This window comes from Salmo trutta, chromosome 5, assembly GCF_901001165.1.
Source record: "Salmo trutta chromosome 5, fSalTru1.1, whole genome shotgun sequence".
Taxonomy (NCBI): Eukaryota; Metazoa; Chordata; class Actinopteri; order Salmoniformes; family Salmonidae; genus Salmo; species Salmo trutta.
In genome coordinates, this window is record NC_042961.1 from 36,329,420 (window position 1) to 36,344,911 (window position 15,492).

Below are 15,492 nucleotides of genomic sequence, written 5' to 3' on the forward strand. Positions count from 1 at the left end.
TGTAGGAAATTACATACAGTTACGAGCAGTATGGCTGGTGGCATTGTCATGCTGGAGGGTCATGTCAGGATGAGCCTGCAGGAAGGGTACCACATGAGGGAGGAGGATGTCTTCCCTGTAATGCACAGCATTGAGATTGCCTGCAATGACAACAAGCTCAGTCCGATGATGTTGTGACACACCGCCCCAGACCATGACGGACCCTCCACCTCCAAATCAATTGCTGCTCCAGAGTACAGGCCTCGGTGTAATGCTCATTGCTTCAACGATAAACGCAAATCCGACCATCACCCCTGGTGAGACAAAACCGCGACTCGTCAGTGAAGAGCACTTTTTGACAGTCCTGTCTGGTCCAGCGACGGCTGGTTTGTGCCCATAGGCGACGTTGTTTCCGGTGATGTCTTGTGAGGACCTGCCTTACAACAGGCCTACAAGCCCTCAGTCCAGCCTCTCTCAGCCTATTGCGGACAGTCTGAGCACTGATGAAGGGATTATGCGTTCCTGGTGTAACTCGGGCAGTTGTTGTTGCCATCCTGTACCTGTCCAGCAGGTGTGATTTTCGGATGTACTGATCCTGTGCAGGTGTTGTTACACGTGGTCTGCCACTGTGAGGATGATCAGCTGTCCGTCCTGTCTCCCTGTAGCACTGTCTTTGGTGTCTCACAGTACGGACATTGCAATTTATTGCCCTGGCCACATCTGCAGTCCTCATGCCTCCTTGCAGCATGCCTAAGGCACATTCACGCAGATGAGCAGGGACCCTGGGCATCTTTCTTTTGGTGCTTTTCAGAGTCAGTAGAAAGGCCTCTTTAGTGTCCTAAGTTTTCATAACTGTGACCTTAATTGCCTACCATCTGTAAACTGTTAGTGTCTTAATGACCGTTTTACAGGTGCATGTTTATTAATTGATTATGGTTCATTGAACAAGCATGGGAAACAGTGTTTAAACCCTTTACAATGAAGATCTGTGAAGTTTTGGGGATTTTTACGAATTATCTTTGAAAGACAGGGTCCTGAAAAAGGGACGTTTCTTTTTTTGCTGAGTTTAGTATCTAGATAGGTAATTGTCAGCTCTTTCCCTATCGCTCTTTCTGTCTCTTTCTCTGGCATATGCATATTCCAAACACACTTAAACACACACACTCCTCATACGCACACACAGCAGTGTGTGTGTATGTTTGTGTATTGGCCCACTTTGATGCACACTAGCATCATTAGAACTAGGTTGCCAGACGCTATGGGAAAGGGCTACCACACACAGCTCAGTCAGCTTAAAAAAGTCTCCAGCCAATCCTCCAGAGATTCATTACAGAGACAAGCAGCTCCTGCAGCCAGGAACACAGTGAACCCGGTGAGAGTTATCACAGGTATGATACAACTGTCGGTATCTTTCACTCAAAAGGGATTTCTGTTTGCTTGGAGCTCCTTAGTCTCACTTTATTTTCGCATTGACAGGGGAGATTTTCAAGGAAGTTTAGCGGCCTCTTGTTTGAGGGGAGGAAAGTTTCAGTTGAGGGATGGAGATGAGAAGGCCTGTACTTTCTTAAACTGATACTGGACATAGACAAACAGCAGGCAAACACACCGACAGATAGACTGAAAAACAGACGTGCACACACCCACAGGCAGGGAGACAGAAACACACCTAGGAAGACAGCAGCCACACACACGCACACACACACTCCTTGTTTCAGTTTCTGTTCTTTGTGCCCTCTTCTATTCCTGCTGACTGCAGGCTTTAACACACAGGTAAAATTACAAGGGAATATCATTATACCAAGACCTTGACAGAATATCATAATATGCCATACTCCTCTTCTCTTATCCTCAGAGTGGAAAACCAAAAGAATAAAGAACCATCACACATCCTAATCCATGCTGATGTCAGCATTTTTTTCAAGATGAAACAAAAAAAAGTTTCCTGAAACATTATTCCCTTTCCTTTTTTCCCGCTCTCCCCCTCTCACTCCCCTTCTCTCATCTCAAAATGGTGTCACTTGTGGTGCTTTTGCTGAAAAGGGTGCTGTCAGCAATGTCTCAAAGAGTGCTGAACAGTTCACAAAGTCTCTGAAAGTAACCCTAGCCTTGTCTAATCATATGGTTACATATATAGAATATATTTTTTATTGGGTCATGTGGCATTAAAATCCAATATTCACCTGTATCGTCAGCATCAGCATAATCCACTTTACGGTCTGTTACAAAGCATTTACGAACAGTAGTTACCATGCAATTGCTCAACTGGGCTGCCCAAGGTTTCTGTGAGCAACGATCACTCACCATTCCATTTGCATGTGAACAGTCCATGTGAAAAATGTCTCTGTCTTTGTAGCTTGGAAGGGATCCAGTGAGCACTAGCAACTGTCACACCCTAAAGAGTGAGGAATGGCTGAATGAAGCTTTCCTTTATACAACTTTTGCCTCTTTGGCTGCATTCAGGGTTAATAAAGCAACAACAAAAAAAACATGACTGAAATTTAATTCAATGTCAGATTGATTGTCGGTGGCCAAGTTAACCTCCCCATTCAAATATGAAAGTCATGACCATCATGCTTTTAGGGAAAGGGGATAATTTTGTACATGTACTAAACTGCAAGTTTGACAAATTCCAGTACCCTTAATTTTTATGTAGAAGTAAGGAGAAGCTCAGTTCTGTTGACTTTTTAATTAAATGGACATTCCACTCCAAAATGAATAAAAAATAAATGATGCTGACACCGTCTAAAATATAACTTCCACCTCCAGAAATGAGCGCAATAACATATTGGTGAAAATTATTTTATTATTTTAAAGTAACTGCACAGTGAAAATCTCTTTGTTGAATCATCCTTTTCGCATATGTATCCAAAGCATAAATTGGAGAAAAACACTAAATCTACCTTACAGTGTGTTATAAAGAATTTACGAACAGTAGTTACCATGCAATCGCTCAACTGGGCTGCCCCAGTCATCTGTGAGCAACGATCACTCACCATGCCATTTGCATGTGAACAGTCCATGTGAAAAAACTTCTCTGTCTTTCTAGCTTGCAACTGTCACACCCTAATGAGTGAGGAATGGCTGACTGAAGCTTTCCTTTATAAATCTGTTGCCTCTTTGTCTGAATTCAGGGTTTAAATAAAGGGTACACTAAGAGCATAACATTTCTGCGCCGTAATTTTCTAATTCTAGTCTAATCAATACCCAAATGGTGATAAAATGAAAAGAAAAATCCAATTGATTTATCAAGACCAGTTCCCATGCTTGTCTCAGAGCAGCATGAAACAGTACTCAAATAGTTTTAGGCTTCTGCTTCAAATGCTATTGCTTTTAACTTCAATATCCTCTTTAAATAAATCAGACCTACACCACCTTTAACAGCACATTACTCAACACTACTGAGAATCATGTCGGCTACGGTGCTACCTGCATCTGTAGCAATGCATTTTGCACTGCGGGAGCACCCATACATTCCAGAGCCCGCATCCGCAAAGTTTCAAAATACAGAGAGTCGTTGGTAAAGGTATATTGTCCTGCTAATAGCCCATAATGGGCTATTATAATACTGTACATGGTGTCCAGGTCAGGATAACTAAAACATTTCTTAATTAAAGACTATCAGAAATAATGTTGGTACTTATTTATTTTGATCCAAAGCCTTGAATGAGTGAGTCACTCAGCTTTCTGTACAGTGGCTTGCAAAGGTATTCATCCCCCTTGGCTTTTGTCCTATTTTGTAGCATTACAACCTGTAATTTAAATGGATTTGTATTTCATGTAATGGACATACACAAAATAGTCCAAAGACGTGAAGTGAAATAAACAAAACAATTATAAAAAAAACGGAAAAGGGCTGCGTGCATTTGTATTCACCCCTTTGCTATGAAGCCCCTAAATAAGATCTGATGTAACCAATTACCTTCAGATGTCACATAATTAGTTAAATAAAGTCCACCTGTGTGCAATCTAAGTGTCGCATGATCTGTCACATGATCTCAGTATAGAAACACCTGTTCTGAAAGGCCCCAGAGTCTGCAACACCACTAAGTAAGGGAAAACCCCCCTAATTTGGACAAAATAACATGGGAACATATTGGCATAGCACGAAACATACACACGATTGTAAATACCACCGAAAGTGGTCCATCTCCGTGCCAATCATATGGCACTTTTTCGATGGCAATTGCCAATTGTAACACCCCAAATTTCCTTTAGATGGCGAGCGCGCTCCACCGTGGATTTTCATACAGCAAATGATACCCAAGTCTACACCCAAGGGTCAGATTTTGATAAAATGATTTTTTTTTTAAAAACTTATCACCTCTTAAAAAACTGGTTTCTGGACCGTTTTTCAATTTTTTTCGATTGTTATGTCAATTACACATGTATAAGAGCTGTATGAACATGCTTATGATGTTTTTTATTGACGTCGTTTTTTGGGTTGCTTTTGCTTGTGCACAAGGCATATGTTTTGTGCATTTTGAATATGATTTCATAGGAAAAAAGTGACTTTTTTTTTTCTTTTTTTTGCAAAATGACATGTCCAATGCTTTTTTTTGTCAATTATGAAAGTATTGCATGTGCCAAATCACAGCAAATATCAAATAGATGGCTAGAGCTCTCCGCAGTGAATTTTCATATTGCAAATGTAACACAATTCAAGACTCAAGAGTCAAATTTTGAAAAAATGACATTTTTTGAAAACTTTTCAATCCCTTAAAAAGTGGTTTCTGGACCGTTTTTTGAATTTTTTTTTATTGTTATGTCAATTACACATGTATAAGAGCTGTATGGACATACTATTGACATATTTTATTGACATAGTTTTTGGGGTTGTTTTTGCTTGTGCATAAGGCATATGATTTCATAGGAAGTTAAAAGTGACATAGTTGCTTGTGCATAAGGCATATGTTTTGTGCATTTGGAATATGATTTCATAGGAAGTCAAAAGTGACATATTTGCTTGTGCATAAGGCATATGATTTGTGCATTTGGAATATGATTTCATAGGAAGTCAAAAGTGACATATTTTTTTATTTTTTTGCCAAATGCCATTAGAAATGTGCAAATGAAATGTCCAATTCTTTTTTTGTCAATTATACATGTATGGAAGTATTGAATGTGCCAAATCAGGATGTTTGTCCGTTTGCCATGTACGATCATAGGAAGTCGGTTTCCAAACCCAAAAGTCAGTGAACCATGGTCCAAATGGCATTTATAATGCCCAAATGATATATAGCCCTAGGTTAAGCCATTAATCAACGCAGATGGTCTACTTGTCATGTATGATGAGGGAGAAGTGGGACTCTGTTGCTTTAAACATTTAACGAATTTGACATGCTCAGAATGCATAATTGACTGGCCCGATGATCTCGAGATGGCTGTGCAGTGACTGTGGTTCCTCTCCATCGCTCGATGTGTTGATTTCATCATGTCAACTTTGGTGATATTTTTTGCTGTTGAATCATATTGCAAATGTGCGTTACGTTTGCAATATTGCACGTTATGTTTGCAATATGATTCAATGGGCATTTAGCATCACGAATTTAGGCATGCTCAAAAATACTGCAGAAATGCATAATTGACTGTCCCGATGAACTGGGGATGGCCGTGCAGTGACTGTGGTTCCTCTCCATCGCTCGTTGTGTTGATTTCATCATGTCAACTTTGGTGATATTTTTTGCTGTTGAATCATATTGCAAATGCGCGTTACGTTTGCAATATTGCGCGTTACATTTGCAATATGATTCAATGGGCATTTAGCATCACGAATTTAGGCATGCTCAAAAATACTGCAGAAATGCATAATTGACAGTCCCGATGAACTGGGGATGGCCATGCAGTGACTGTGGTTCCTCTCCATCGCTCATTGTGTTGATTTCATCATGTTAACTTTGGTGATATTTTTTGCTGTTGAATCATATTGCAAATGCGCGTTACGTTTGCAATATGATTCAATGGGCATTTAGCATCACGAATTTAGGCATGCTCAAAAATACTGCAGAAATGCATAATTGACTGGCCCGATGAACTCGGGATGGCCGGGCAGTGACTGTGGTTCCTCTCCATTGCTCGTCACCCAGCAGTCAGCGTCCATCAGTCAATTAGATGTCATTCTGACACCAAACTGATACCATCTGACACCAAATCCACTTTTTACAACACTTTTTACAACTCATTTCTACATGTCGCCATGTCCGTGATATTCAAAATGAATTGAACATATTGCAAATGCACGAGGCGGTTTCTCGGTCTGAGATTCTTCTAGAGCCCCATAAATCACCGTGCACTATCGACTTGAGCTCTAGAACAGGTTTCTAAAATTTCGGAGCTCTAGGTCTGACGGTTCTTGAATCGTTTGAACGAAAGTAACTATTGAAGGCGGTATAAGCCTCTAAGCCCCACACTATGTCCCTATGGCCAAATTGTGTGTGTGTGTTTTAGATTTTTTTGCAAAAAGAATAGACACACGTTGTCTTTGGGGTAGGCATATACAGAATCCTGAATATGAAGTCTCTACCTTAAGAATTGACTGAATGACAGATGGTTGAGTTACGTGATTGTCACTATGTGCAGGTTGGCCATATGAAAATAGCTCTAGGCTGTTTTTAACCACTTCCGGTTGTCACAGGAAGTTCATACTGAACACACGTTGTCTTTGGGGTAGACATAAACAGAATCCTGAATATGAAGTCTCTACCTTAAGAATTGACTGAATGACATAGGGTTGAGTTGCGTGATTTTCACTAAGTGCAGGTTATATGACAATAGCTCTAGGCTGTTTTTAACCACTTCCGGTTGTCACAGGAAGCTCTTGCTCCACACACGTTGTCTTTCGGGTAGACATAAACAGAATCCTGAATATGAAGTCTCTACCTTAAGAATTGACTGAATGACACATGGTTGAGTTGCGTGATTTTCACTATGTGCAGGTCATATGACAATAGCTCTAGGGTGATTTTAACAACTTCCGGTTGCTCCAGGAACCTTAGAATCGACACAGGTAGACCTCACAGTAGCCCGATGGATTTTTATAGAAGACAGGTTCATAAGGCATTCATAACCCACATAGACTTCAGGTTGAATTTAGCAGAATAGTCAATGTATTCCTATGGGGAGAGAAGTCATTGCACACTTTTTGATCTAAACACCTTCTTTTCTCTGTGAAGGGTTAACCTCTTATGGCTAGGGGGCAGTATTTTCACGGCTGGATAAAAAACGTACCCGATTTAATCTGATTATTAGTCCTGCCCAGAAACTGGAATATGCATATAATTATTAGCTTTGGAGAGAAAACACTCCAAAGTTTCTGAAACTGTTTTAATGGTGTCTGTGAGTATAACAGAACTCCTATGGCAGGCAAAAACCTGAGATGCTTCTGTTCAGGAAGTACCCTGTCTGAACATTTCTTGCCCTTCTTTATTATCTCTATCGTTTACAAAGGATCTCTGCTCTTACGTGACACTTCGCACGTCAACAATGGAGTCTCAGAGCCCGGGAAAAACAGGAATGACGTAATTCAAAGCCCTGGCTGAAGCACATGAGAGCAAAAGCTGAGTGGTCACTCAATGGACTAAGCCTTAGGCGCGTGACCCGCCCCGCCCCCGGCTTTCGGTTTTTTCCTCAGTTTACAGACAGGCAGATTCCCGGTCGGAATATTATCGCTTCTCTACGAGATAAATTGCATAAAAATTGGTTTTAAACAGCGGTTGACATGCTTTGAAGTACGGTAATGGAATATTTAGAATTTTTTTGTCATATTTTGCGTCATGCTCGTGGCCGAGATTTAGCGTTGGGATAGTGTCTAGAACGCACGAACAAAACGTCTTGATGGAACATAACGATGGATTATTTGGGACCAAACCTACATTTGTTATTGAAGTAGAAGTCCTGGCAGTGTATTCTGACGAAGAACAAGCAAGGTAAGAACATTTTTCTTATAGGAAATGTGATTTTGGTGAAGGCTAAACTTGCAGGGTGTCTAAATAGCTAGCCCTGTAATGCCGGGCTATGTACTTAGATTATTGCAAAATGTGCTTCATCCGAAAAGCTATTTTAAAATCGGACATATCGAGTGCATAGAGGAGTTCTGTATCTATAATTCTTAAAATAATTGTTATGCTTTTTGTGAACGTTTATCGTGAGTAATTTAGTAAAATCACCGGAAGTGTTCGGTGGGAATGCTAGTTCTGAACGTCACATGCTAATGTAAAAAGCTGGTTTTTGATATAAATATGAACTTGATTGAACAGACATGCATGTATTGTATAACATAATGTCCTAGGTGTGTCATCTGATGAAGATCATCAAAGGTTAGTGCTGCATTTAGCTATGGTTTGGGTTTATGTGACATGATATGCTAGCTTGAAAAATGGGTGTCTGAATATTTCTGGCTGGGTACTCTGCTGACATATTCTAATGTTTTGCTTTCGCTGTAAAGCCTTTTTGAAATCGGACAGTTTGGTTAGATAAAGGAGAGTCTTGTCTTTAAATAGCTGTAAAATAGTCATATGTTTGAAAAATGGAAGTTTTCGATTTTAGAGGAGTTTGAATTTCGCGCCCCGCCCATCATTGGATATTGGAGCTTTTCTTTGACATCTGATAGGATAAATTACTGATTTACAGTTCATGAGGGTTGCCTAGTCACACATATGAAGTTGTGAAAAGATCTGACCTTTTTAACCCTTCAAAACAGCCCCTATGACACCATTTTAAGGCACTTCTGGTTGACACAGGAAGCTGAACGTTAGGCTCTTATAGAATATTGAGTTTTAAGTGTTTCTGTTAAGAACTGACTTATTTACAGAGGGTTGAACAAGTGTGTGTTGTTTCAGAAAATCACAGAAAATCACAAATCTTGCAGAGCTCCGAAACCCGCCTTAACGGACTCATCTGAACACGCTGCAACTGGATATGCAACTTTAAAAAAAAAAAAAACTCCTATTGTTGAATATCACCAATGTGTCATTGTACAATTTCTCTGAAATGAACATTGGTAAATGCATGGTTCCTTTTCTCCTGACACCGTAGGATCATGTAGTTTGATGTGAAGCGGTCAAATCAGCACTCTATTTTCCTGTTTGACTTTCAATCCCAGAAAAATAGCCTTAACTCGAAAAGCGTCGAGGCCTCGACTCCATCCTGTTCGGGGCCAACTGCCCATAATGCCAAACCCACGCAGACCGAGTTTCGTCTTCGAATTCTTTTCCGTTTAGGAGAAAAATCCGTGTCGTGATTGGTGATATACGTTACGTTTGCAATATGATTCCGTTCGCCCTTCCGTGGAATAATCAGGGACTGCAAAGAAATGCCAAAATTTTTGAAAATGTTATTAAACGGAAACGGAAGGTCCGAGAGACTCCGTTCGATGACTTCCTGGAAGATCCGGCCCCTGTGAGCGGCCCGACGCCGTCCGCAGATTTATCGGACGTAGTCGGACGTCTAGTAAGGGAGCGTACATTTGCAATATGCACTTTCTCACTAACCACACAGCTGGCGCACGAGAGTTCCCTTCATCTATGCAAGCGGCACCACCAAGCAAGCGGCACCATGAAGACCAAGTAGCTCTCCAAACAGGTCAGGGACAAGTTGTGGAGAACTACAGATCAGGGTTGGGTGATTAAAAAATATACAAAACTTTTAACATCCCACAGAGCACCATTAAATCCATAATTAAAAAATTGAAAGAATATAGCACAACAACAAACCTGCCAAGAGAGGGCCACCCACCAAAACTCACGGACCAGGCAAGGAGGGCATTAATCAGAGGCAACAAAGAGACCAAAGATAACCCTGAATGAGCTGCAAAGCACCGCAGCAGAGATTGGCGTATCTATCCACAGGACCACTATGACAAAAATAAGCAAACATGTTTGGTGTTCGCCAAAAGGCATGTGGGAGACTCCGCAAATATGTGGAAGAAGGTACTCTGGTCAGGTGAGACTAAAATGTAGCTTTTTGGCCATGAAGGAAAACGCTATGTCTGGCGCAAACCCAACACCTGTCATCACCCCGAGAACACCATCCCCACAGTGAAGCATGGTGGTGGCAGCATCATGCTGTGGGGATGTTTTTCATTGGCAGGGACTGGGGACTTGGTCAGAATTGAAGGAATGATGGATGACGCTAAATACAGGAAAAATATTTAGGGAAACCTGTTTCAGTCTTCCAGAGATTTGAGACTGGGACGGAGGTTCACTTTTCAGCAGGACAATGGCCCAAAGCATACGACTAAAGCAACACTTGAGTGGTTTAAGGGGAGACATTTAAATGTTTTGGAATGGCCTAGTCACCTCAATCCAATTGAGGATGTGTGGTATGACTTAAAATTGCTATACATCAGCAGAGCCCATCCAACTTGAAGGAGCCGGAGCAGTTTTGCCTTGACGAATGGGCAAAAATCCCAGTGGATAGATGTTACAAGCTGACAGAGACATACCTCAAGAGACTTGCAGCTGTAATTGTTGCAAAAGTTAGCTCTACAAAGTGTTGACTTTGGGGGGGTGAATAGTTATTTACGTTCAAGTTTTCCATTAATTTGTCTTATTTCTTGTTTGTTTCACAATAAAAAATATTTAGCATCTTCAAAGTGGTAGGCATGTTGTGTAAATCAAATGATACAACCCCCCCAAAAATATATTTTAATTCCAGGTTGTAAGGCAATAAAATAGGAAAAATGCCAAGGGGGTGAATACTTTCGCAAGCCACTGTAGAGTGGCTCCTCCTTTAAAATTTGTGAGCTTACACCGTGGGACTTAGAGGTACCCAGCGTCACGCCTCCATTGCTCCAGACCACCACAACGGGATTAGAGTACTCATTATGTATTTGGGTACCATGGTTTTTATATGACCAATCATATCGAGTGGTTCCCACGACGAATTTGACCCTAGCCACCCATCCCTGGTGACTTTCTTCAGCACAGATGGCTGACAAAACATTACAGGGGAGCAAATATAAGTAGTTATAAGGCCATAACGAGTCAAGCAAAACATGTACAATTTTAAGAAGAATGTGTTCGTTAATGTAGAGACAAACAATTGTGTATATTTATTTGTCATAAAGCTAATTTACGAAAATCGCTATTTAGCAAGTTTTTTTCTGTCATATCCAATACCAGGTGTATCAAACTCCATTATGTGAATGATGCTGGGTCTGCACGTATGTATTACAATTATGCACTTCAACAGTGTTTACCACTCCTGCTCCTGGGACATCAATGATTACACATTGTAACTACGCAATAGACTAGAAACATGATTTATTAAGTAAAGGCTGATTTGTAATTCATATATACAGAATAAAAACAATACATCCTGCCAGCACGCCCAAAAGTGTGCTGAATGATGCTTGGAAGAGAGTGAGGAACGAGATGGGAGTAACAGTCCAGGCTATTTGCTCTGAGACCTGCATAATAATGTAATGAAACAAGCAGGGAGCAGGTTCATAACCCTCAACATTCTAGCCCGAAGTCCAGCACGCTATTGACTGTGCCCAAATGTATTAATTGGGGTTGGGGCCGATTGTGGCTAAAAACACTTTATCAATTAGCATGTACAATTATAGCATGTGGAAAGGGGAAAAGTATTATTATTAGTTTTTCACAAGCGCAGCAGGATGGGCTATTAGCTGAACAATAGACTATTTAACCTTTACTAAAGAGTTGTCTTATAGCCGAGCTAGGTGTGAAACCCCCAACCTACAACAAATAATTTGTAACTATATTTCCACATCTACCTACATACGGTTAATGTTCTGAAAAATATTAAATATATATATATTGGTCATGGCTCCCAAGTGGCGCAGTGGTTTAAGGCACTGCATCTCGGTGCAAGAGGCTTTACTATAGTCCCTGGTTCTAAATCAGGCTGTATCACATCAGACTGTGATTGGGAGTGCCATAGGGCGGCGCACAATTGGCCCAGCATCATCCGATTTTGGCCGGGGTAGGCCTTCATTCTAAATAAGAATTTGTTCTTGCCTGACTTGACGAGTTAAATAAAGGTTACACTACGAGAATAACATTTCTACACCCTAAATTTCTCATTCTAGTCTAACCAATACCAAAACGGAGATTCAGTGAAAATAAAAGATCTCATTGATTTATCAAGACCAGTCCCCATGCTTGTCTCAGATCAGCACAAAACGCTGCTAAAATAGTTTTAGGCTATTGCTTCTAACTTGAATATGCTCTTTAACCCTTGTGTAGTCATAACATTATGTAGACTGCCCTTGTCCTAATGGTCAAAAATGAACCGCCTTCACTAAACCCCTAAAATAAAGCAGCTTAAATTAATTTTGAACCCCAAATCTAATTTCCATGAAGAAACAACCTGTCATTCATCACAAACTTTGTGAATATCTTGGTGTTCCTACTTCACAATGCAGAAAGACTGCATTTAATCAGTGGACATCACTCATTTTTATTACAACACACCTGTCGTAATTGTTTTCCTAACTAAAGTAGAGGTTTATTATTGTTATAGATAAAGGTACTGCATAGGTGTAAAAATATTTTGTTTTATTAAGAGATAGCACTTGTATAACATAAGAAAGTAGCAGAAATGTGCAGAAAGTAATTTTGAATGCATTTTATTGAAGGGAAACAATAACAGTCTGAACTTTTTTAACAACATAGTGATATATTTTATATACTGTACATTGACGAATTCAAATACAAAATACTAGTCTTCTCCCATTTTTTTAACCATTGCCCCCACCCACAAGGTGTATAAACAACAATAAACAAGAATAAATTAGATAGATACAAAAACAAAAACTTAAAGAACATAAATCATTCAACTCTAATTAGCACATGTAGGACAGTATGCAAGTGTGTGTGCATGGACTTTGCAGATTTATTTCTCACATGTGCAGCACATAGTATTTGTTTTACAGTCCTTCTTTGGGGGGCAGAATTGGCATCTCCTCCTCTTTCCTGCCCGAGCTGCAGCCTCAGGTGGATCAGGACAAGTTTCAGCCCCCTGAACAGCTTTCACAAGCACTGCACAGGCTTCTGTGTGGGGGAGGCGCTCCCTTCTTTGAATGTGTAGGGTTGCAAGTGCCTTTCCCAGCTGCTCCAGAAACACCCTCCTCTTGTTCCGCTTATCAGGCATCCAGGTAGGTTTGATCTTGTTCCATATCATGAAGGCATTGTATGACGACACAACAATGATGTTATGGAAGATGACCAGGGGCCAGCGGGCAGTCATCCTCCTGCAGCTGTAAGTACCAATCACCTTGTCCAGGTTGTCCATGCCTCCTTTGTTGTGGGTGTAGTCCAGGATGATGGCTGGCTTCCTGTCCTCATGATCATTGATCTCAGCCGTTTTGTGCAGTGTGCTCAGGAAGACCACATTCTTGTTCTTCTTTGGGAGGTAAAGAAATAGAGTGGTGATGGGGGTGAACGCAAACTTTGATGAGCACGCCTCTTTCCCCCTTGTTGTGAGGAGTGCAGGGGGGAGCTCAGGCTTGTTCTTTCTAAGTTTGCCAACCATGGTGATCTTCCTCTTCTTGAGCTGCTGGCTGAGTTCGTAAGAGGTGAAGTAATTGTCACACGAGACATTGTGCCCCCTCAGTCCATCTGTCACATCAAGCACAACCCGCATGCCCTAGTTCTTCTCTGGGCCTCCACTGGTCGGCTTCCCTGTGTAGACTTGCATCTTCCAAGCATAGCTGGATTGTGCGTCACAAGCCACCCATATCTGGATGCCATACTTTGCTGGTTTGCTGGGCTTATACTGCTAGAAAGGACAGCGAGCTTTAGACAAAAGAGATTACTATCAGTAATTATTATCAGTGTCACAGAAAACAATCACACAAATCAATGATATTACAGCAATACATAATACAATTAATAGTGAAAATCACTAACATTACAGATATGAAAATGTACCTCTGATTGGAACCAGTTGCTCATCCACTGTTACTTCAGTGCCAGGGTTGTAGAGGTATGGCAGCGCTCCACCCACTTCTCCCAGAGCTCTCTTATTGCCGCCAGTTTGTCTCTCTCACTTTTTGCAGGTCTTGACTCACGGTTATCAAATTGTAGTATTCTTCAGAATGTGTGAAAGACTTTCAGTGGCAGTCTGCATCCCATAGACTACATGTAGCCTCACCTCGGGACTTAAACTCACCCGCTAAGATTAGCAGCCCTATGTAGGCATGCAGGTTAATCTCATCCATCCTTTTCGAGTTGTCTCCATATTTCCGGAAACCCTCCAAATTTGTCATCTCCAGGATGATTTTTTTCTACCCTGGTGGTGTACAGCTTTCATGTAAATATGAACAAAAGCGATATTTCACTTTTTCTAATGTTGGGGTCACTCTAGGAAAATTAAACAAATTTCAAGTTGAAAAAATATCATTTAGGGGGTTTTCTCTGCTGTTAAACATAGTGGCGGGTCATTTTTGAACCGTAAGACAACACCATGGTTAAATAAATAAGACCTACACCACTTAACAGCATATTACTCAACACTAGTGAGACTCATGTTGCCTACGGTAGACCTACAGTATATCGAAAAATACATTGTTTTAGTTTGAACGTGCAGACTCGCACTAAGAACAGAACAGCGGGAACGTTTCCCTAGTCGGCGCCATTATTAGTGCAATGCCCCTTAAATATTTTGGAGATTATTTTGTTTTCAAATGATGTAAAATGAGCGAGAAAAAGGACATTCTTGTCACGTTCTGACCAGTAAAGGGGTTATTTGTTATTGTAGTTTGGTCAGGATGTGGCAGGGGGTGTTTGTTTTATGTGGTTCAGGGTTTGTTGGGATATGTGTTTATGTAGAGGGGTGTTTGTTTAGAGTGTTCCGGGGTTTTGGTTAACCTCTACGGGCCACGGGGGCAGTATTGAGAATTTTGAAAGAAATATGTGCCCATTTTTAACTGCCTCCTACACCAACTCAGAAGCTAGGATATGCATATTATTAACACATTCGGATAGAAAACACTCTGAATTTTCTAAAACAGTTTGAATGGTGTCTGTAAGTATAACAAAACTCATATTGCAGGCAAAAACCTGTGAAAAATAGATAAAAAAAAAAGAGAATTTTGTGACTGTACTATTTAGTGTCATTGTTTTAAAGATACCACAGTGAGAAAGGATTCAGTTCGCAACTCCTACTGCTTCCACTAGATGTCAACGATCTTTAGAAAGTTGTTTGAAGCATCTGTGATAAATACACACCGAATTAGAAAGCTTACAAGTTGACACGTCATCACTTCATTTTTTGCGCCTGCGCATGAATCTGAGAAGAGTGCCTTTGTCATTATCGTTTATTCTAGACACTTGATAGGTTGTGTGAAAATATTACTGATGTTTACTGATGTTTCACGTTAAAAATGGAACAAAAGATTAGTGCTAAACAACGTTTGACATGTTTAAACAAACGTAAATAGATTATTTACTAGGTTTTCTTTAGTTTTTCGACGTGACTTTACACTGCCCACCTCATTTTGTGGGAGCCTACTGAACGCTAACTATTTGGACATAAATTATGAACTTTGTC